Genomic DNA, 22419 nt, shown 5'->3' on the forward strand with positions numbered 1-22419 from the left:
ACCCTTATTTAAACCATCCATCTTAGCTTCTACATCTTTCCTTAAACCATCTATCTTAGTTCTGTTGCTTTTTGTGCAAGTGACACTTTTTGCACTTGTTCTTGTAATTTTGATATATCATATAGCATTTCTTCTTCTTCTTCATGAGTCATGCTAGAGCTTTCAGGTTCCTTACTAGGTGTTTTCATTTTCTTTCCTCGGGGCATCAGTTACCGATAATAATTCTCTAATATGCCCTTTGAATTCCTTCAAAATAAATTTTCAAACCAAGCTTAAGCAAAAATTAAAGAAAATCTACACACCTTTTTTCATTTTGTAGGAGCTCGATATTGCCTCTGATGTATCTCTATACTTTCTGATTATCTAGTTCTGAATTTGTGACTTGTAGTAGTCCTCTGTGTCTCTTTCCAATGCCACAAGTCTGACCCAAATTGGATTCTCCAAGGAAGAGTTATGCGGAATCTCCCACAGTGACTTGATTATAGACTAGTTCAATAGAGCAAACTTGTACGACGTGCCACGAGTCACTGTTTCGACCTTTGGATCTGAAAAACACCCACAAGAAACTACAGTCCGTCCTCTTCCTGTACCTTCTTACGAAACTTCAATCCGATCCCCAGAGAGAAAGTTATGACGATTTTCCCCAGGTCACCTGTTTTTAATGTAATTCAGGAGTCTGCAAAAAGACCAACTTCCTCAGATAATATCTCCGTAAATATCACATGAAAAGCTCTGAAATTTGGACCGAAGGTTCAGCATGAATTCTTCTCAAATGGGTTTTTTTGCGACTTCTAAAACATCACAGAAAAAAGTTATAGCGAAAATGCCACGATGACCTGTTTGGAGAAGCGAAACCCTAGAATCCAAAGCTCCAATACCAAATGTTATGAAACCAGCTCAATAAAAGATAGAAAAGATAGATCAACGCCTTAGAATTCAGCCTCTTCGAGGGGGCAACCTCCTTTACATTACATAAATGAACAATTTTTGGATGATACAAATGAAAAAACCTCCTTTCTATATAGGAGTCTAAGGAGTCACAATATAATACAGCCGACCTAACAATAATAATATAAAGCCACAAAAATAACAATAGAGGGATTCTATGGGGCACAACAATATTAATAAGGGGTGTAACTACAATAGTAATGGGGTAATCACTAGTATTATAGGGACCCAACATAAGATCTATTAACTAAGATAACTAATCAACAACATTTAGGAATAAATTCACAAAATGATGATGATTATTGAATCAATAACTCGAGTGATTAAACAATAATATAAGGAAATAATTCACGTAATATTATTGTTTGTTAAGACATACTTAAAAGGTTGATATCTAAGTAAGTAGTTACTCAAAAGTCATATTTCAGCACATAAGAGCATAGATAAACAACAGATAATTGCAATAACTCACTCACATACACAGTACTGGACAAATATGATTGAAAATCACAAGTCTCTCTTATTACAAAATAAAACTAGTATTAAAACAATAATATCGTGAATACTAATTTATTAAGTATGATTCCCTTGCTATGTTCTCCAACAGACCTCTACAACTCAGAAACTTTGTTAATGAAACATGAGTTGCAATAGTGCAAGCTCTTCAAGCATACACAGTTCATATATGTAAAATATAAAACTTTCTCTTCCTCAAATCTGAGATTAAACTCTCCTCTCCTCTACAACGCTAAATCTATATTACAGTAGTGTTTTTAGAATCGTGGATTGCAAAGTAGAGAAGACCTTTTTCCCTAATTCCAATCCCTAGTTTTTGTCGACGAGATTGTATTTATACAAAGCTTAAGGTGAAATCATGAAAATAAAAATAACTCCATGTATCTCTAAACAATTGAGATAATAATAAAATAAATTAAATTAGGTTTTTGCTTCTTGTTGAATCACAGGCCAAATGTAGATATCCTCTGGTTAATAAAGTGCCTAGTTTAGCTTGTTATTGAGTTCAATTTTTTTTTTTTTTTATAATCGCTAAGTAGATTGCCCGATAAGATCACTCTCTTCATGGTATTAGTGTTTTTTTAAGCATTTTCATCTGTCTATTTTGATTTGGATCTCAACACATGGTTGATTGGTTGTTGATTGAATGATCTTTTTGATATGGCCCAAGTGTTTCTGTTAGAACAATCTCCTCATTCTAGAACTGCATTGTGCCATATGGCAGAGATTTTTTGGAAATCCCAAATCGAACTGTTACTTCCTACTTATCAACCCTAGGTTCATCCCTATTTCAGTAAAACATAGTTTATTAGTTCTAGTATTAAATTTATCCAAAAACTAAATAAAAAACTAAGCACAACAAACATCCCACAAAACCATTGAAAATATAATTTTCAATTATTCTAATAGTGGCCCATGTGGAAGTGATAAGTGGAAAGAACCAAGTGGGATCAAAGAAAGTCTCATCACAGTTTTTGAAATGAGACAACACAAAATATTTGTGATATCGAGTAGTTATGATAAGGAGTGGATGGGAAATCGTATTAAACTCATTGTAATAACTATATTAGGTCCAAAATATCAGAGGATTAATATTGGAGGTTTTACAATTGTTTTGATTAGACAGGCGGATGTGATATTCTTATTAATTAAAACATAAATCAAACTAGGTCTCGATATCAAAGTGAAATCTTATAGGATATCGGAGATGAATGATTATCAGAAGTAGGAGATTATATGATATCGGAGATCAGAAATCAGGGAAATTGGTATAACAGAGTTCAAAGTTCTAAGATTGATAGAGTGGTAAGTCGACATATCGAAGCAAAGGACTTTATGGATATCGGTGATTGGAGAAAGTGGAATCAAAGATGGTGGAAATATGATATCGGAATTCAAAGGTGAATGAATATCGCATATTGGATATCGGAGGTTTTGAGTGGTGACACATAACAAATCTCCCATAGGGATTCTCCGATATATGGGAGCAAAGGAGAATTACGTAGTATATGGTTCTTCCTTCAATAAACTAAAAGCACTGTTAAATGGGCCAAGGACCTATGATATCAGGGATTTTGAAATGGATCTTCCAATATCATTAAGTTCTGGGTTTCTGATATGTACAACAAATTTATCAAAATAATACATCCGCTTTATAATATAAGCCAAAGCCACTATTTGAAAAGTAAAATAAAATTGCCACTATTAATAATAATGAAGATCTTGGTCTCAGGGGCTATGTTTTAGTAATCTAGGACGTTTAAAACAAAAACTTATTTACAAAATTTATTAACAAAGAAATTCTATCAAACTTAGGCAAAATATAAAAGTAAAACAATTGTAAATAAAAGGCACATTAGATTTAAATGAAGTAATCACACTCAAAGCCTGCATGCAATGCAAAAAGGGGTCCTTGTGTCTATTAGGATAGAATAAAATGGGGGTGTTGTGTTTTCACTACAACTATGGTGACACACTAGGGAGAAGCAATTATCTTTGTCTAAAGATACGACACTTAGTTTAAAAATGGATTTAAAATTAAATAATTTGAAAAGCTCAAATTCAGATATCCTAACCATTTTTTTCCCTATTATATGTTGTCAAATATATAGATATACCATTATCATTGATGAACTTGTAAACCTTTACCACATGAATTCAATGTTTAAGAAATTTATATGTACAACAGTAAACTTAGTTAGACATAAATTTTCGAGTAAACAAACTAATGAAGAAAACATAGTATTAATTCCACTTCAATACCATAGGTATGGCCACTACTACCAGCATGTGTCTATATCCTCAACAGGGATGCTTTTCAACGCTTTTAGGTGCTAGTGTCCCATCTATTAGGAGTAAATGCATAGTTGAAGAAAATCATCTTAAACTTAATATGTGAGTGCCAACTAAAGATCACTATCTTGGCATCGTAACCAGCTAACGACAATGCCATTCACAAGATCTAACATTGTGAACAAGCCATCTCTTGATGATACCTCTTGTCCTTCAACCTTGAGGTCGAAAGCCATTACCTTGGCTTGGTGACCAATAATGGTAATGTCAAAATGTTAGAACTTATGATCATGGTAGATCAGCTCATGATGAGGCCTGCTATCCTTCAATTGACCAATTTTTTTTTAACTATGGTTATTGTTAATCTCATAGAGATTGCTTAATAGATGGGGTGGCATACTACTCCTTAAGAGCAAGGGATGGCATAAAAATATTTAAGTTGACTACTATTTACTTGACTAAAATTTTTCACCAAAATATCTCATGACTTTAAATAAATGTTGTTAAATGTGTTTTACTTTCTTCAAAGATAGGGGTTAAAGATAGTTCATTAACAAATAATGGAATTATTTAAACTCGAAGAACTAGGGACTCTACTTGGATAGGAAAGCTGAAAATGAACATAAATGAAATCATCTTCATTGAAGTGATCCTTAGAGATTAGGTTCTGTTAATATAAATTATAGCATAAAATGACTCGCCCAATGATTATGCTAAGATGAAAGAGAAAACATTAATCCATTTCATTGTGAAATGAAATTATATGACAATCCAGCTAAGATTAAAATGCTTAACAAATTAGAAAAAAAATGATCAAGAGAGTGAACCTTGAGATACATCTTACAAGATAAATAGAGGATTAAAATAAAAATGAGATTATGTTGATTTCCTCTTGTAGGATTATTTTTTAATAAAGCTCTTTTATTTCAAAGCAAGGCTATTTATATAGAGTTATTGTTGTATACTATGATAGATGTTTTCTTACCTTTTCAAATATTGCTTAAAGATAGTTTGTGAGTCTTTATAGATTCACTTATAAGAATAAGATTAATAATCGACTTCAAAATGTAAGAAAAATAATAAAAGAGAAAACTCCCTAATGTCATATGATGATTGTTCAAGAGAATGAACCTTGAGATACATCTTACGAGATAAATAGAGGATTAAAATAAAAATGAGATTATGTTGATTTTCTCTTGTAGGATTATGTTTTAATAATTCTCTTTCATCTCAAAGTATAGCTATTGATTTAGAGTTATTGTTGTATGCTATGATATATGTTTTCTTACTTTTGCAAATCTTGCTTCAATATAATTTGTGAGTCTTTATAAATTCAATTTTAAGAATAAAATTGACAATCGATTTCCAAATGTAAGCAAAATAAGAAAAGAGAAAACTCCCTAATGTCATACGATGATTGTTCTTTTGGAATGTCTGATGCCATCAAAGATGAATTTAAAAAACAGGTCCATGAGAAACTACAAGAAGAACAACAAAATACAAGAAAGGAATAATGAGAAAAGAAAAACTGAAATAAAACATAAACAAGATGAGGATGAACTATAAATGTGTACCTGGAAGAATTCGATCATAATTTAACCTAAAGAATCTTCATTTTCTCCCATGTATTAATCAAAGTTCAAAATCATCTTCCTATGCAATTTAAACTAATTTCTAAACTACACCTAATCTTAATCTAAAAGGTAGACTAAGACTAAGTGAAATCATACTTCAAATGAAGTCATTCAAGCATTTTATTTTTTGGATGAATATATACATCAAACATCAGTAATAAAATCATAAACATAATTAAACCAAAATAACTAAAACTAAAAACATTATGTACAACTATTGTTAATGCATGTACAAGAAGTAGCTTATTTACATTCACCCTCTCTTGAAGATTTTCTTCCAACCAGATCTCGATGGGATCATAAAGATATGGATGGATGTTAGCTGGAGGTTGTAAGTGATGTGAAGAAGAGGATAACAATTCATATTGTGAAAGTATTCTATTAAATGCAATGACTTGCATCAAATTGTCAGTTTTATGTACATGTCATGGAAGATCATCAATTGTGTTAGATGGTTGTTCATGTTGTAAGAATACACTCTCTTGTTGGCACTGCTTTTGAGGAGAAAGAAGCAATTGATAAGAGATGAGCATCAATTCAATTTGGAAGAGTAATATCTCTTGATGTTCATGATTATGATTTGAAACTTCATTTTCCCATTCAGGTAATGCATCAATTAAATGTTCAACATTGAACTTCTCAATATGCTAGCATAAGATATCAAAAAACTGAAAACTGAAAATAGAAAACAGATTTGGAATCAAACAAAATAAGTGAACGAAGAACAATGAAATAAAATCATAATTTATACTATCGTTTAGAACACACTTGCGTCTAGTTTGAAGTTAATTCCTCTTCACAAGGATTGGCTAGAATAATGGAATTAGAATTATTTCCAACACTAATTTGTGAATTAGAGAGATGATCAATATTATGAATAGAGGCGAGAATTTGATCATCATAAAAATCATAGATTGGAATGGGTTCTTGAATGTTGAAATTAAGAGTATGATTAATTGTTTAAAAATGAGAATTATTTGAAACAATCTTTGAGTTAAGTTTCTCTTCATTTTCAAGTACGATTTGACTTTGATCATGAGGATTTAATGTACAAGAAGATAAATCAACATCCTCAATTTCATAGTAATTATCGTAATTGATTTTAAAACATCCATTAAAATTATCTTCATTCTCATTTGATGTATCAAAACAAGAAGGAATATGGAGCACATGTTCATAAATGCTAGAAGCATGATCAATGAATGATTCTCTATCTTGATGAAAAGTAATTGGCAATTTATTTATATCAGCCTCTCTGTTTTCTAAAACAACATTAAATTAAAGGGGGGATAAATTTCTATTAGAAAAAATATCAGGATAGAGGTGAAAATGTGAATCGGAAGAAATGAATTTCAAAATATTTGTATTTGTGAATTCTTATGCATTCTCTTCATTGATAATTTCATATTCCAGATCATTTACTTGGTTAGTTATGCTTTCTTGAAGAATTTTCTATGGCTACCCTGAATTTTGCATTTGATCAACATGATCAAATTCCAAAATTTGTACAGCAGGTCAAATATTATTGGAAATTTCAATTTTTTCTTGTACTTGTTGATTTATCATATGATTTTCTAAATTTAATTCATAGTGATTTTCAGATTTCGTGGCAGATAGTCCTTCAAGTTTATTCGTGATTTCTTCTTGTAGTTGTTTATCAAATTCTTGCAGGCTTTGTGATAAAGGTTCATTAGCATGATTATCATTAACACTATAAGAGTTGTGCTAGATTTAAGAATTTATCATACATGGCTTAGGCTACTTCATGATGATTGATTTCCACCTCTATATCATAGTTTTTGATAATACTACTGGAAGTTTAGGGAGATTCATCAAAACTTGAAATTGTTTCATACAAATTTGAAATGGGAGGAAGAGAACAAATATATTCAAAGAAATCTACGAATTCATTTCCTAAACGTTTATCTTCAACTTTGAATGTCAAGCAAATTAATTGAAATCTAGTAATAAAATCTAAAAGAGATTCATTTTCGAATCTTCGTAAATCTTCTAATTCATCACATATCTGTTCATAATGATAACCATCAAATTTATAAAAGAACATCATGATAAATTGATCCCAACTATGAATAGAGGAAACATGAAGAGATTTACACCAATTTCTGGCTTTTCTTAATAATGTAAGAGTAAAAATCTTGCATATAATACCTTTATTAATTTCATGAAAAATAGAATTTGAAAAGAATTAAATATATTGTAAGGCATGATCAAATGTAGAAGTATTACTCTTACCAGTAAACTTTACCTTTTACAAGTGTCTTACTATTTCTGATAGACTATTAGCAGATACGCATCCAGATATACAACTCATAATGGGAAGTTTAAGATGAGCCACTATGATTAAAATAAAAACTTTAAAATATTAAAACACTAAAAGACAACAAGCCTTCAGGCCCTCCTTCTATTACCAAAAATGTTGAAGTCTCGAACATCTTTGCCTGCAACATTATAAGGGAGACCACCCGGTCAGGAACTTAGAGTAGCTCCTTTTCCATTGAAATGTTGGTTCTAACTGATTAAAATAAGCGAAGTTACCTTCTCTCTATCTCCACTAGCTTAAAATATGGATTTCACCTACCAATGGAGAAGAGACATCCAATCAGCCCTCTTCCTAATCAGGAAAGAAAGTGATCCTTTAGCTGATTTGGGGCTCAACCAAGCTACAACTAAATTTTTCCTCTTTCATAAGAGAACTTCTAGGAATGTAGAATGAAATCTAAATGCTAATTAATCCTAGAATGTAATAAAAGGAAAAGAGCCTAAACCTATCTTAATTACGAAGATGTAGATCTAACCCAACAAAGAGAAAAGTAATTAAATGATTGAGATTTAAATATGTCTCGATTATAATGAATATAGAGCTAAAGAAGTAGTTTGATTAGATGATGTTATGAATACCAAAACACATTATGTTCACAGATTCATTAACTAATATAATTAATCAACAACATTTAGGGATTTAAGTATGGGGGATTTACGCAGTGCATTATATGAGATATCATTTTTGGGATTCAACTGCGTTAAGTAAGTCATTCAAACGTATGACCATTTCCATGAGAGGTAGTCGTAACTGACTAATTTCTCATGATTTTTGAATAGTTCACTTAGCACTCATTGCATCGGGTGATGCTCACAGGGGTGAAGAAGTGGGATTGAAACTAGTGAAATGTGGAGAACGAATCACATAGCATCAATCATCACTTCCGGGGAAATGGTCATACGTTTGAATGACTTACTTAACGCAGTTGAATCCCAAAAATGATATCTCATAACATTTAGGGAGTAGTTCACAAAATGATGATGATCATTAAATCAGTAACTCGAATGATTAAATAATAATACAAGGAAATAGCTCATATAATATTACTTTTTGTTAAGACAAAATTAAAATTGCGGTCTCTAAGTAAGTAGTTACTAAGAAATCAGAGTTTAGCACATAAGAGGAGAGATAAAAAAAAATTTAAATACAATAACTCACTCATATAGACAATAGTCCACAAATATGACTGAAAATCACACGTCTCTTCTATTATAAAATAAAACTAGTATTAAAACAATAGTATATTGAATACAAATTTATCAAGTCCAATTCCCTTGCTCTGATCTCCAATAGTCCTCTACAATTGAGAAACTCCGTTAATGAAACAAGAGATGCAATAGTGAAAACTCTTCTTAGCATACACAGTTCAAATATGTAAAGGATAAATATCTTTATTCCTCAGATCTAAGATTAAAATCTCCTCTCTTGTACAACCCTAAATCCATATTACCATAGTGCTTTTAGAATTGTGAATTGTAGAGTAGAGAAGGCAGTTTCTCCTTGATTCCAATCCCTAGTCTCTGTTAAGGAGATTATATTTATACAGGGCTTAAGGTTAAATCGTGAAAATAAAATTATATCCATGTATCTCTCAACAACCAAGATAATAATAAAAGAAATTAAATTAGGTTTCTTCTTCATGTTAAATCACAATCCAAAATTTAACTCTCCTCTGTTTGATAAAGTGCCCAATTTAGCTGGTTGTTGAGTTCGATTTATTTTCTGTTGATAACCCCTGAGTAGATTGCCTGATGAGATCACTCTATTCATCGTATTAGTCTTTGTTTAATATTTTGCTTCTATCTATTTTTATTTGGATCTCGACACATGGTTGAGTGGTTGTTGATTGAATGATCTATTCGATTTGGCCCAAGTGTTTCCGTTACAACAATCTCCTCATTTTAGAACTCCAGTGTGTCACATGGCAGAGAGTGTTCAAAAATCCCGAATCAAATTGTTACATCCTCCTTATCGACCCTGGGTTCATCCCTATTTCAGTCAAACATAGTTTATTAATTCTAATATTAAACTTAACCAAAACCAAATTGAAAACTATACACAACAAACTTCCCTCAAAACCATTGAAAATAGACTTTTCAATTATTATAATAGTGGCTGGCATATGGAAGTGACAAGTGACAAGAACCAAGTGCAATGGGAAAAAGGCTCATCGCAACTTTTGAAATAAGACAACACAAAATATTTGTGATGTGGTGTTATAGACATTTTTGTGCCTTACAGCTATAAGCATGAAATGTCCATAATTCAAGGGATCCAAAGTATGAAAAATAATGTATTGTATTGTATCTTATTACAGGTCTCCTCCCAGCATTGGAAGAACTTCGGATCCTCCTAATAAAGCATTTCACCTGATAAACAGCCTCATACTTTAGGGGGCAACTGTTATAGACATTTTTGTGCCTTACAGCTATAAGCATGAAATGTCCATAATTCAAGGGATCCAAAGTCCCTAAATATGTTGTTACAGCTCCTAAAGGAACAAGGTCAACCAATGACAGCTTCTCCCAGAGGTTCTGCACCAAAAACCACTCAGAAATAGTCAATTCAAGATCAATTCAGAGGCTCCACTAGCTGTATGTGCTGAAATGCAGAGATTACACTGGCTAGGTGCACTGCAACGCAGGTAGAATCACTACCAGGGTGCGCTGAGCGGGAAATGACAAATGGCAAGTTCATTCAACGAGGTGGAAAGACCCTGGAAGCTTCCAGAATCTTCTCCAATGACACTTGCCTCAATGAATTCGAATACTGATGAGTAAGAGGTTCTCAACCTCCAAGTGGAAGCAAGAACTGACAAAGAGAAGCCACAAGTCAAAACATGAGCTGACTCATCCTCTCTTCTCACATCTATATATGGATCTCTCACCCAGAGGTTCAGGAGGCTGGAATTTTGTACTTTGCAGAGAATTGTTGTTGGTTTGAGATTGAGATTAGTACATTGGGTGATTTATGCTTTGTTGGAGGAGAGGAAGGGATTCCTTTGCTGGGAGGTAGATGCTGGATCGGAACTCACTTGGTTGTATCTCCTCTTGGACATTCTTATTTCATCAATAAACTATTTGAGTTTCTCCTACATGTTGTGTACCAATGATGTTTTGTTATGCTTACATGTTTAGCTTAATCTGATCTTGAGCTTTTTATGAATGTATATCTGTATCTTTGTGTAGTTTCTCTCTCTTGTGATCTTGCAGGAATTCGGTGAAGTTGGGCCGGTGGAGGAGCAAGAAGCTGGGAGCTACTGAAGAGAGGAGCGATTTGGATCGACAAACTAGCGGAAGATACAGGTTAGTTAGATCCTTCTTCCTCACTTGCATTTCATAAAGAAGAATACTTGAATAAGTTTACATGTTTGTTGCTAAGGCACTATCACCTCTTAGAGTGGGATAGGGGCATTCCGAATTGGATACTTTTCCCAACAACAAATTGGCGACTCCACTGGGGATCGTATCTTGTTGGTTTATTTGTGTTTCTGGTGTTGTTCTTCTCATAAACTCAGGAGTGCCGAATCGAAATGCATTTGCCATTTTCAAATGCAAAGTAGAGATCTGCCACTCTAGTCCACTCACTGGGCCTGCTTTTATGATCCGAACAAACTGATCCACAAGTGCTCTAACAGCCCTTTGTGATAGATCTTAGTCCTCCTTTAAATGATCCTCCTAATTGTACCTAATTGATAGCTTTGATCTGGCCAAAAACTGTAGATTTAACTGCAAACCGTAACCCAGAACCCAGAAACAACTCTCATTTCTGCTTCAGCGCAGACTCTGTGAAGAGGTTCTGCATTTCAACGTAGGTCCCGTGAAGGCTACCTGCGCTGAATGTCAAATCCTTTGTGTTAGGAGTGCGCTGATCAGTCTTTGCCTTGTGCAGCTGTGGTTCCCCGCTTCCTTTTGCTCAGTTTTATCTCTGTTTTTTGTAGCCTGTTATCAGTCAATGTACCTATCTAAAACCCCTTTTCTTTGCCTCAATTCCACCTCAGTTGTATAAAGAAACTGTATTTGTTCTTTGTGTATTTGTTACATCATTTGCAGTTTCCCATTACAAAAGTAAACTAGTCATACTGTCGCCCTTGGATCTGGACATGTTGTAAGTGTCATTTTGATCTTAGGAGTGAGTTTGTTTGTTGTTCACAGTTGATTGAGCTTTTAATTTTGTCGTTTGGTTTGAATTTATGCATTTCTAGTGTCGAAACAAGTAAATCATAAAGTGTCGTAATCGTCTTTTTGATTTTGAAAAAGGAACTTGTTTATGTTTTCACTTGAAATCGAATTCAAATTTGTACAACAGCTTTCTTTTTAGGCATCAATATTAAGAAAGTGAAAACAAATACATGCATTTGTGCATTTGCATTTTGATAGTTTGCATGTGTTGATTTAGGGAAAAGTGCATTACAGTGTGCTCTATGCTCTTTGAGAAAAGTTTGTATCTTCCTTTTCCCCTTGTAGCTAGGATTTTCATTGTTGAAAAGATATAAAAACTTCCTTATGATCTTTAGACTGCATTTAGGAATTGTATCATACATCTCGTGGTGATCCAAAAAGGCAAACTTCTAAGAAAGATCAACCTAAAATAAATTGAATGAACTTAACAACGCTTTGTAACTTAATGCACAACATAGAGGTCTAGGCTAGAGACGTGTTCCGGCGTCGTAAAACCTAGTGACTGTCGATCTCGCTGATGGTTGGGTGATTCCTCCTGAGGGACGATAGCGCCAGTACGGATTGTGCTCCCATGTACCGTCGAGTATATATTGGGAGACCCCTATAGGCATAAAACCTTTATCCTTAGGAAGCCGTGTCGGCCGCCCTACTAATCGCAATGCACTGAACACAGCATTCAGGAAGATTGACCACCCGTACCTTAAAAAGTATTCTGCGGTTTTGCGAAAAGTTTGGCACACCCTCTACCTAGAACTCTAGAGCAGTTCCTTTTGGCCTTTTTCAGACTCTATAACGGAAAAAGTCCATCCGATCATTTGTCACTTCGGGCTCTTTAAAACATCTAGGGAGACTAGAGTCATCTTTAGCTTTTTCTCGACTCTTTAAAATTGAAAAAGCAAGTTGTGTCTAAAGCGTCGTTAAAATTTATTTTAAACGGAACAATCACCCCTTTTTCCTGCGTTGATCTTTAGGTTGAGAAAATGGAACCCACCAACCAAGGAATTCCCCTTGGTGGAAATCCTAGTCCCTTCTCCTCTTGGGGAGATGTTGGTGCGCCCCATATGGCCACATTGTCGCTTCCAGGACTGACAATTGGCTTGCCGGTCTGGCTCTTCTCAACCAATGTCGTTCAGAACATCACTATTCCTAAACAGTCGAATCAACAGTTAGACCAGTCTAGAGTTGCCCACCAGCCTTCTACTTCCTCTATTTCTTCCTCTCCTCCTTCCTCTTCGCTTGACGAAACTGGTAAAACAAAAAACCAAGTTCCTAAGGAGAAGAAAGAAAAGAAGAAGAAAGAGAAGAAGAAGAAGGAGTCAAAAGCGACTGGGGGCAAACAAGTGTCGTCTGACAAAAATCCACACACAGCACTGACTAGGCCTAAATCGCCATGTGTCATATGCAAGGGAGACCACTTCCACAGAGATTGTCCCTGCATCCCTCGGATACTAAGGGACTGGTCTCCCCGTTTGCACAATCCGGTAGCATCAACCTCTGATAGCCATGTTGAATGCATACCGTCGGCTAGCGAGAGTGAAGTCCTTGGACAAAAAGGGAGAGCTAGATCTCCCTGTAGACTGTGCGAAGGCAACCACGCCATCCACCATTGTCCCTTCTTAGACGAAGCGAAAAGATTTTTGGATGATCGTCCGGTTTCACCATTACGACTTCCTCCTGGATATAAAAAACTCTTGCCGAGTCCCTCGTTAGTTGAAAATCCAACTGGCCCGCTCAAGCGGTCAGCTGAAGCGCCGGTCATTGAAGATGAACCAGCTGAATCCATACCTGACGAAAGTCAAAAGGTCGAGGCGGCAGTTGACCCGGTCTTGCCTTCAGTGGATTTATCTTCAAATGATACAGTCACTGAAGAGGATAAAGATGACACCATCCAAATTCTCTTCATCAGCACAGACTCCGACGAGCACGGGGGCACTCCCCCCATTCCTTTATCGCAGGAAGGAAGTTCGTCAGAGCAATACCTGGCCGTTTACTCGGTCACACCACCAAGCAACCTAGTTTTCTCCTTCGACTGGAACCAACTAGGTAGACTCCGTTTGCCAGCAAGCATACCATTCAGAATTATCGTCCAAATATACAGAATGGTCATGGCTGGCACCATCATTGATGAGGGGGCATCTGTGAGTATCCTTTCCTCTATTGCTTGGAAAGCGCTTGGTTCGCCAGCGCTTTTGCCTGAAATGAGAAATCTGACAGGCTTTGATAAAGGAACCAGTCGACCTTTAGGGATCCTCCCCAATGTGCCTATCACATTGAAAGGGAAGACTGTTCAAATGAACGTGATGGTCATTCAAGGACCCTTGGATTATAACCTACTCCTTGGACGAGACTATATATATTGCATGGGAGCCATCATCTCCTCACTCTTTAGAGTAATGTGTTTTCCGCACGAAGGAAGAGTGGTCAAGCTCGTGGACCAGCTTTCATTTCCCGGATCATGCATCGCAAATAGTCATATACCTTCCCTAAATGGTCTCTTCACGCAAGAAATGTCTCAACCCACGGTCCGTCCTCCCGATGAGCGCGAGTAATTCAGAAGGATATGACTGGAACCCAGGGGGCATGCGTCCTGGTCTGCTTCGGCAGGAAAACTTTAGGTATAGGGTAGGTTTCTGCGGGAGAATATGACTAGTCTGTACCCCGTCCGTCTTGGAAGTGGGGTTATTCTAGAATAAGATTCTCTTGTGAAAGTTATGTGAGTTGACAGAACTGAGTCAATCACCTTTGTCTATCTTGGTAGACATTGCTTAAGAAGTGTTTTGTTTGAAAGATTAATAGAACAATCTTTGGGTGACCTGTAAGAGGTAGGCCTCTCTTGCTGAACAAATGTTTTATCGGACTAAAGTAGGGGTAACCTTGAAATCGTACTTTATACCTTAGGGCATGCAAACCTTTTGGAGTGCAAGCAAGGGGCGGCTATTTATTTTTTAAATTTTTAGGACCTCTAACCCTTTAAACTCGTAGGATTAGTCGTTTCCGAACTTGCATAAAGAAAGGATTCCAGGAGCATAGCTTTGTGAGGCGCAAGCTCCGTAAAAAATGGGATCTTACATGAGACATTCTTATCATATGACTGGATAATCGAGCAGTTTTAGCACATAGTTCATGCTCGTTAAAAAATAAACATAAGATTGAGCAGTTTTAGCACATAGTTCATGCTCGTTAAAAAATAAACATAAGATTGAGCAGTGTTTTTCCGCGTTTAAGCTCGTTAAAAAATGAACTACTCTCCGGTCAATAACCACCGTGAATGTAACATTATCAGCCATTAAAGCCTTGGTCATGTTTTTACCGTCACCTCCACTTTTCCATTGGCCGATTGTTCACCTCCATATTATTGTTTACCCATTTTGAGGAACAACTGCGAAGAGTGATTTCACTAGCCATCCTTGTGACACTGCCGTGATTGGAAAATTCCAACCTTTACCTGGAATCAGCTGCTAACCCGTTTTATCACTCATTCCTCAAAAGACGAGTCTTCTTTAAGCTCTTTTCATCTGACTCGTAAAAAATGAAAAGATTGCCGAGTTTTGGCCTTCCAGCTCATTAAAGAGACCGAAAGTGCTATACCTCCTCTAGATTTTAATATTTTTGGATCTGAGGGATTATTGCACAAAAAGATCGAGCGCTTGTTCTGTTCGGCTCGTTAAAACTATCGAAAACTCATCCCTTCTGTATTGTTTTATACTTTTTCGGACTTAAGGGATTAGATGACGAAAAAGGACTTTCAGAGTTGACTTTACATACCTTTTCAGACTCTCTAAAAATGAAAAGGACCGAGTTATCTTTGTCGTTAGACTCGTTAAAAGCATTAAATAGCGACAAACTTGTCTTTAGACGAGAACGAGTTTCACTATCGCTAGACTCGTTAAAACATAGCGATGGGTTTGCCCGAAGGGAAAATTATAGAACAAGCATATGTTATCCTCCTCAAGCTTGAAAAAAATAAAGAGGTACTGGTCAGCAATGACTAGGGAAAAATTGGGAGAAACTCAAAGAAATTTATTGGTAGCAAGTCGCTCTTGAACATGACACTTCCACTCCGTGCCTGAGTCGGGTTGGGTTGTTTCATTCACCAGTCACATCACCATGGTCTCACCATACCATCCACCTTTGGGGTAAATGCTACCAATCCATCACACAAATGTCGCCGATATGTTCAAGAGAAGTCATCCAGAAGAGTCAACCGTGTTCCATCCACTACCATACATTATCCTTCATTCTTTTCATGACCACCACCCTGAACCATATATCATCAGATCGTTTTCACCTCCATCAAAATCATTTGCTTCGTTCCGTGTCACTGATGTGGGATACTTTAAGGCCCTCCTTTGATAGATCGCTTCTTGTCGACATCAGCTCATTATCCAAGAAGTTGATCTAGGAACAACCCTTTCAGTACTTTGAAGCTTGCATGCCTCAATGGCAAGTTTCTCACTTCTGGCGACAGGTATACATCAATGACCTTCGACCGAAAGATTTTGCGTGGTGTTCGACGCCAAGTCCTTTATTCACACCACGTGAATTGTACTGCAGTACCTTGAGGGTCATTATCATTATCGGTGATTCCTCTCGCGCTTGTTAACAGTTTACCTCATTGACTGGTAATCAAGCGATGTCTTTCCATGTTCGACTTCAGAACATTTCTCACATGGATCGACTTGTACTTAGAGTGAAGATCGAACGAGTTTGAAGACCCCGGATCTAGTTTCATCCATCCGGGCTGCGATATATATTCAGGAAAAATAAAGACATTGACATGTACAGCATTGCAACACAGACAATCATCCTACCAAAGGATGATGATTTCAGCAAGATCATCAGTCTATCATCAGACAATTGTCTGTCCTATGTACATAAAAATGAATTTATAAAGCTGAGCATGGGAATGCCCGCCTCAGCTAGATCATGAAAGCAGTATGAAAAATAATGTATTGTATTGTATCTTATTACAGGTCTCCTCCCAGCATTGGAAGAACTTCGGATCCTCCTAATAAAGCATTTCACCCGATAAACGGCCTCATACTTTAGGGGGAAACTGTTATAGACATTTTTGTGCCTTACAGCTATAAGCATGAAATGTCCATAATTCAAGGGATCCAAAGTCCCTAAATATGTTGTTACAGCTCCTAAAGGAACAAGGTCAACCAATGACAGCTTCTCCCAGAAGTTCTCCACCAAAAACCACTCAGAAATAGTCAATTCAAGATCAATTCAGAGGCTCCACTAGCTGTCTGCGCTGAAATGCAGAGATTACACTGGCTAGGTGCACTGCAATGCAGGTAGAAGCACTACCAGGGTGCGCTGAGCAGGAAATGACAAATGGCAAGTTCATTCAACGAGGTGGAAAGACCCTGGAAGCTTCCAGAATCTTCTCCAATTACACTTGCCTCAATGAATTCGACTAGTGATGAGTAAGAGGTTCTCAACCTCCAAGTGGAAGCAAGAACTAATAGAGAGAAGCCACAAGTCAAAACATGAGCTGGCTCTTCCTCTCTGCTCACATCTATATATGGATCTCTCACCCAGAGGTTCAGGAGGCTGGAATTTTGTACTTTGCAGAGAATTGTTGTTGGTTTGAGATTGAGATTAGTACATTGGGTGATTTATGCTTTGTTGGAGGAGAGGAAGGGATTCCTTTGCTGGGAGGTAGATGCTGGATCTGAACTCACTTGGTTGTATCTCCTCTTGGACTTTCTTATTTCATCAATAAACTATTTGAGTTTCTCCTACATGTTGTGTACCAATGATGTTTTGTTATGCTTACATGTTTAGCTTAATCTGATCTTGAGCTTTTTATGAATGTATATCTGTATCTTTGTGTAGTTTCTCTCTCTTGTGATCTTGCAGGAATTCGGTGAAGTTGGGCCGGTGAAGGAGCAAGAAGCTGGGAGCTACTGAAGAGAGGAGCGATTTGGATCGACAAACTAGCGGAAGATACAGGTTAGTTAGATCCTTCTTCCTCACTTGCATTTCATAAAGAAGAATACTCGAATAAGTTTACCTGTTTATTGCTAAGGCACTATCACCTCTTAGAGTGGGATAGGGGCATTCCGAATTGGATACTTTTCCCAACAACATGTGGGAAGTTATGATAAGGAGCGGATGAGAAATCATATTAAACTAGTTGTTATAACTATTTTGGGTTCGGAATATTGGAGGTTTAATATCAGAGGTTTTACAATTATTTCGATTAGACATGCATACACGATATTCTTATTAATCAAAACATAAATCAAATTGGGTTGGGATATCAGAGCGAAAGCTTATCAAATATCGGAAATGAATGATTATCAGAAATTGAAGATTGTATGATATCAGATATTAAAAATCGGGGAAATTGTTATATCATAGTTTAGAGATCTGCAGAGTGGTAAATTGACATATCGGAGTAGAGGCCTTTAGGGATATCAGTTATTGGAGAAAGTGGAAATAAAATATCATGGAAATATGATATCAAAATTCGAAGGTGAATGAATATCGTATATCGAAGATCAAAGGTTTTGAGTGTTGACACATAACAAAACTCTGATAGGGATTCTTTGATATACGGGAGTGGAGGAGAATTGCGTAGTATGGGGGTCTTCCTTCAATAAACTACAACCACTATTAAATGGGCCCAAGACTTATGATATCGGGGATTTTGAAAGGGATCTTTCGACATCATTAACTTCTGGGTTTCCAATATGTACAACTACTTTAATAAAATAATACATCCGCTTTATAATATAAGACAAAGCCACTATTTAGAAACTAAAATAATATAGCTACTATTAATAATAACGAATATATTGGTCTCGAGGGCTATTTTTTATTAATCTATGATGTTTAAAACAAAAGCATATTTACAGTTTTTATTAACAAACTAACTTAATCAAACTTAGGAAAAATATAAAAATAAAACAAGTGTAAATAGAAGGCACATTAGACATAAAATGAAGTAATCAAACTCAAAGCCTACATGCAATACAAAAAGGGGTCCCCATGTCTATTATGATAAAATAAAATGGGGGTGTTATGTTTTCACTACAACAAGTTCACAAAACTAATCATTGGAATCATTAGAATCATTGGAATCATTCTCAATGCCAAAAGTGAAAGGAAAAGAAAATTTCTTTACAATTTTATGGAGGATCAAGTGCAGACTTATGATCATCATTAGAATATGACAAGTAAACGAAAATTTTGTTAACATGTTCAAGAAAGGACAAGAGGTATTTGACGAAAGAAGAATAATATTTCTTGCAAAAAATTGAAGCTTGATACCTCGTCTTTCTAAAATACCCCTCCATTTCTCTATCAACTAAGCTTTGAATCTAGATGTAACATTGATAGGAATTGCTACGAGAATGATACAATCTCCTTGCATCTAACTATTGTCCACCATCACCAATCAGATATGAAATTTTAATGATCTTTCTTAGTGAATATGAAACCTTTCATTCCACAGCAACAATGCCAGAATGTTATTACTTTGTAATTTCTCTAGGCTGAAGACAGAAAACCAGAGGTAACCACAAGATCACATGTAAGCTAGAATGTTGACATCTAACTCCAAAGAGGGCTCTCTATATCTGAAATGTTAAACTACTTAGATATTAGGCTAGGTATGGTGCTCAGTAGAGCATAAATTTTCTAAGATTTTCTTAGAGGAAAGGAGGCAGGTCCATTGGGCATGGAGTCATGTCTACCTGACTAAGCTTCCAATTATGAAATGAAGAGGAATAGGAGGCTCTACAGGGGCAGGATAGATAGTCTCTTTAGAGTTTTCAATTTAAATTTGTTAGAGGAGGGTGAGTGGAAGACGAATGGAAAATGACAATAGAGCATCAAACACGAAGATGAATTCTATCTATCATTTAGAAGAAAACATAGAAGTCTAGCAAACTGAATCAAATCACTATTTTAAATGAATTTTGAAATGAATATATTTATTTAGCTAAGCTAGAAGACAAATTTAAAGAATTAATTTCATCGAATATAACTTACAAATAAGAATAGCACATCTACAAATCAAACTAACATAAGAATCCTTATAAATTCCAATTCTGTTCTTCGTTCATTGTAAAAATATATCAAAATAGTGACTTGTAAACAATGTTATTTCTCCTTAACCTAAGTAACTATTTTCACCTTTACAATCACATCATAAATAGACCAAAATGAGTTAGTTCCCACCTCTAGGGGTTGAATTCCTCATTAAGATTTCAGTTTCTAACATCTGCAATGAAAATAATTTTATTTATTTATTTATTTATTTTTTTCCTGAAAAATCGGAATCATTTGACTAATATTTCCTAAGAATATTTACATTCAATTTTTAGTTTTAATAGAGCCTATGAGTCATCATATGCTTCATTATATTTACCAATACCATATTAACAAATTACAAGAGGTTTTGACTTGAAAAACTTAGTCAAAATGATGACTATTTGGAAACGCAACACCTCCCCTGCAACAAAAGCACAACGACTATATTTTTTTAATATCTCCTAAATGATAAGCCTGATTGAGCTGATTTTTTCGAAGAAAGTTGATACCATCATACCCTTATCCACAATAAATTTGAGCCAAATCTCAATAATGGATCTTGAAACAATCCAAAATTGGATGTAGATGATGATGTCTCATTTCTCTAAACCATGAAGCATTTTGAACTCAAATTAAGTGGTCTGATTAATCTCACTCCCATAGATATGCTATAAAAATTTCATGGCAAATGGGTACAAGTTTTAAGAAATATGGTGAAAATACAGTAACCGTGTGAAAGGGCAACGTAGAAGTGCAATGCTCCAAGTTTATACTATATTTGACCATCCTGTGAACTACTAAAGGTATTGGACTGGTGAAAAATGATCCATAAAAAGTTTTAAACTTGTGATAATACTTCTATGCCAACCACAAACATTAAAACCCCAAAACTTCCTTTTGCAGCACAAGGCGCAACAGATACACAATGCACCTTCATCCACATGTCTTGACCAAAGACTGACCTTATTATTGATCCAAATGGCTTGTAGAGGATATTAACATTCACAGGAACCACTTCATGTCTTAATTCATGGACCAAATTCCGAAACCATGATTCCTCATCAAAATTTGATGCCTTGGTAGAAACAGAGCACAAAAGCACAACACACCATGGTTGATGTAGCTTCAGTCACTCCCTGAGTTGCTTGATGACTTTAGCATGTGTGGACAAACCTTTACATAGATAATTTCCCCCTTAGAAGTTTTATTTCACCATACAAAGCCTCCGACTTCGACAACTTCATCCATAATAAAAAACGCAACACCAATTGAAAAAGCACAACACGATCTATTTTCATGGTTTGAGTGACAGTGAGGTCTTTGGCAAAGTTTCTCATGTTGGTGATCATGCAACCACTACAATAATCATGCCATATATCCCTTTCGAGCTTCCTTTGACAAAAAATGACAAGACTTCCACCTTTACATAAAAAACCTAGCCCTAATGCTTGGTTTGGATACAAAACCATTGTGTAAGATGCTTCTTTTGGAAGACCTCTTAGGAAGGAAAGGAACATGCAAGAGGTCTTAATTCACTTGATTAACAGGGAAAATTTCAACATCAGAGTGGCTAACAAGAGTTTGAGTGTTTGATGAGGGTAAAAACATAAAAATGCAGCACAAAGGCAAAGCACAACGAAATTTCCAGAAAACACATCGAGCAATAAATTTAGAGATTTGTAGGGTTTCAAGGATTTTTTTAACCACATGGAAGTAAACTGAGTGTCATGCAAAACAAAGGCTTCAAGAAAAACAATAATTTGTACTTGGATACATGATTTGACCACCGGTTTCATAAAAAGGTAGCGCATATGTGTAAGTGCAACACCTCCCCTACCTCCTTTATATAGCAACCTCAAATTATCATATATCAAGTTTTTGATGAAGAAATGAGAGGGATTTGAGATGTTTATGAAGATTAACCATGCAATTGACCTCCCAAGGTGGTCGAATGCAAGATTTGTGGGTAATGATTACAATTTTAAATTGAAATGATGAATACATAGCGTTGTCCTCCAAGTTGTTGTACCAATGATGATGTCATTACTATTCAAGATCTAACACTCTAACTAACTCAATATACCTTACAAATATGTGCCCATGATGACAAGGAACGGTGACACGACCTTTTCTCATCATCTTTTTATGAAACTTAACCCTAGACCTACTTAACTCAACCTCTGAGTATATAACGGACCATTGTTGTGAGTCTTGCCACACTTTGACATATTTACAATGAATAATAAAAAAATTATTCCAACCTTAGACCTAAAGCTTGATCTTCCACAAAATCATAGCCACACCTTTATACTTTTGACAAAATTTGAAAGACAAAATTTATTTCTGACTACTATGACTATAGGATACTAACAAGTCCTACACTAGCTTTGATAGGTTGTTAGACCTCCAAGTCATGATAAAAGGTCCAAAACATTTATATATGTGATACCCATTATTA

This window comes from Pinus tabuliformis, chromosome 8 (genome assembly GCF_031772625.1).
Source record: "Pinus tabuliformis cultivar Carrire ecotype Pingquan chromosome 8, CPIR1, whole genome shotgun sequence".
Lineage (NCBI taxonomy): Eukaryota > Viridiplantae > Streptophyta > Pinopsida > Pinales > Pinaceae > Pinus > Pinus tabuliformis.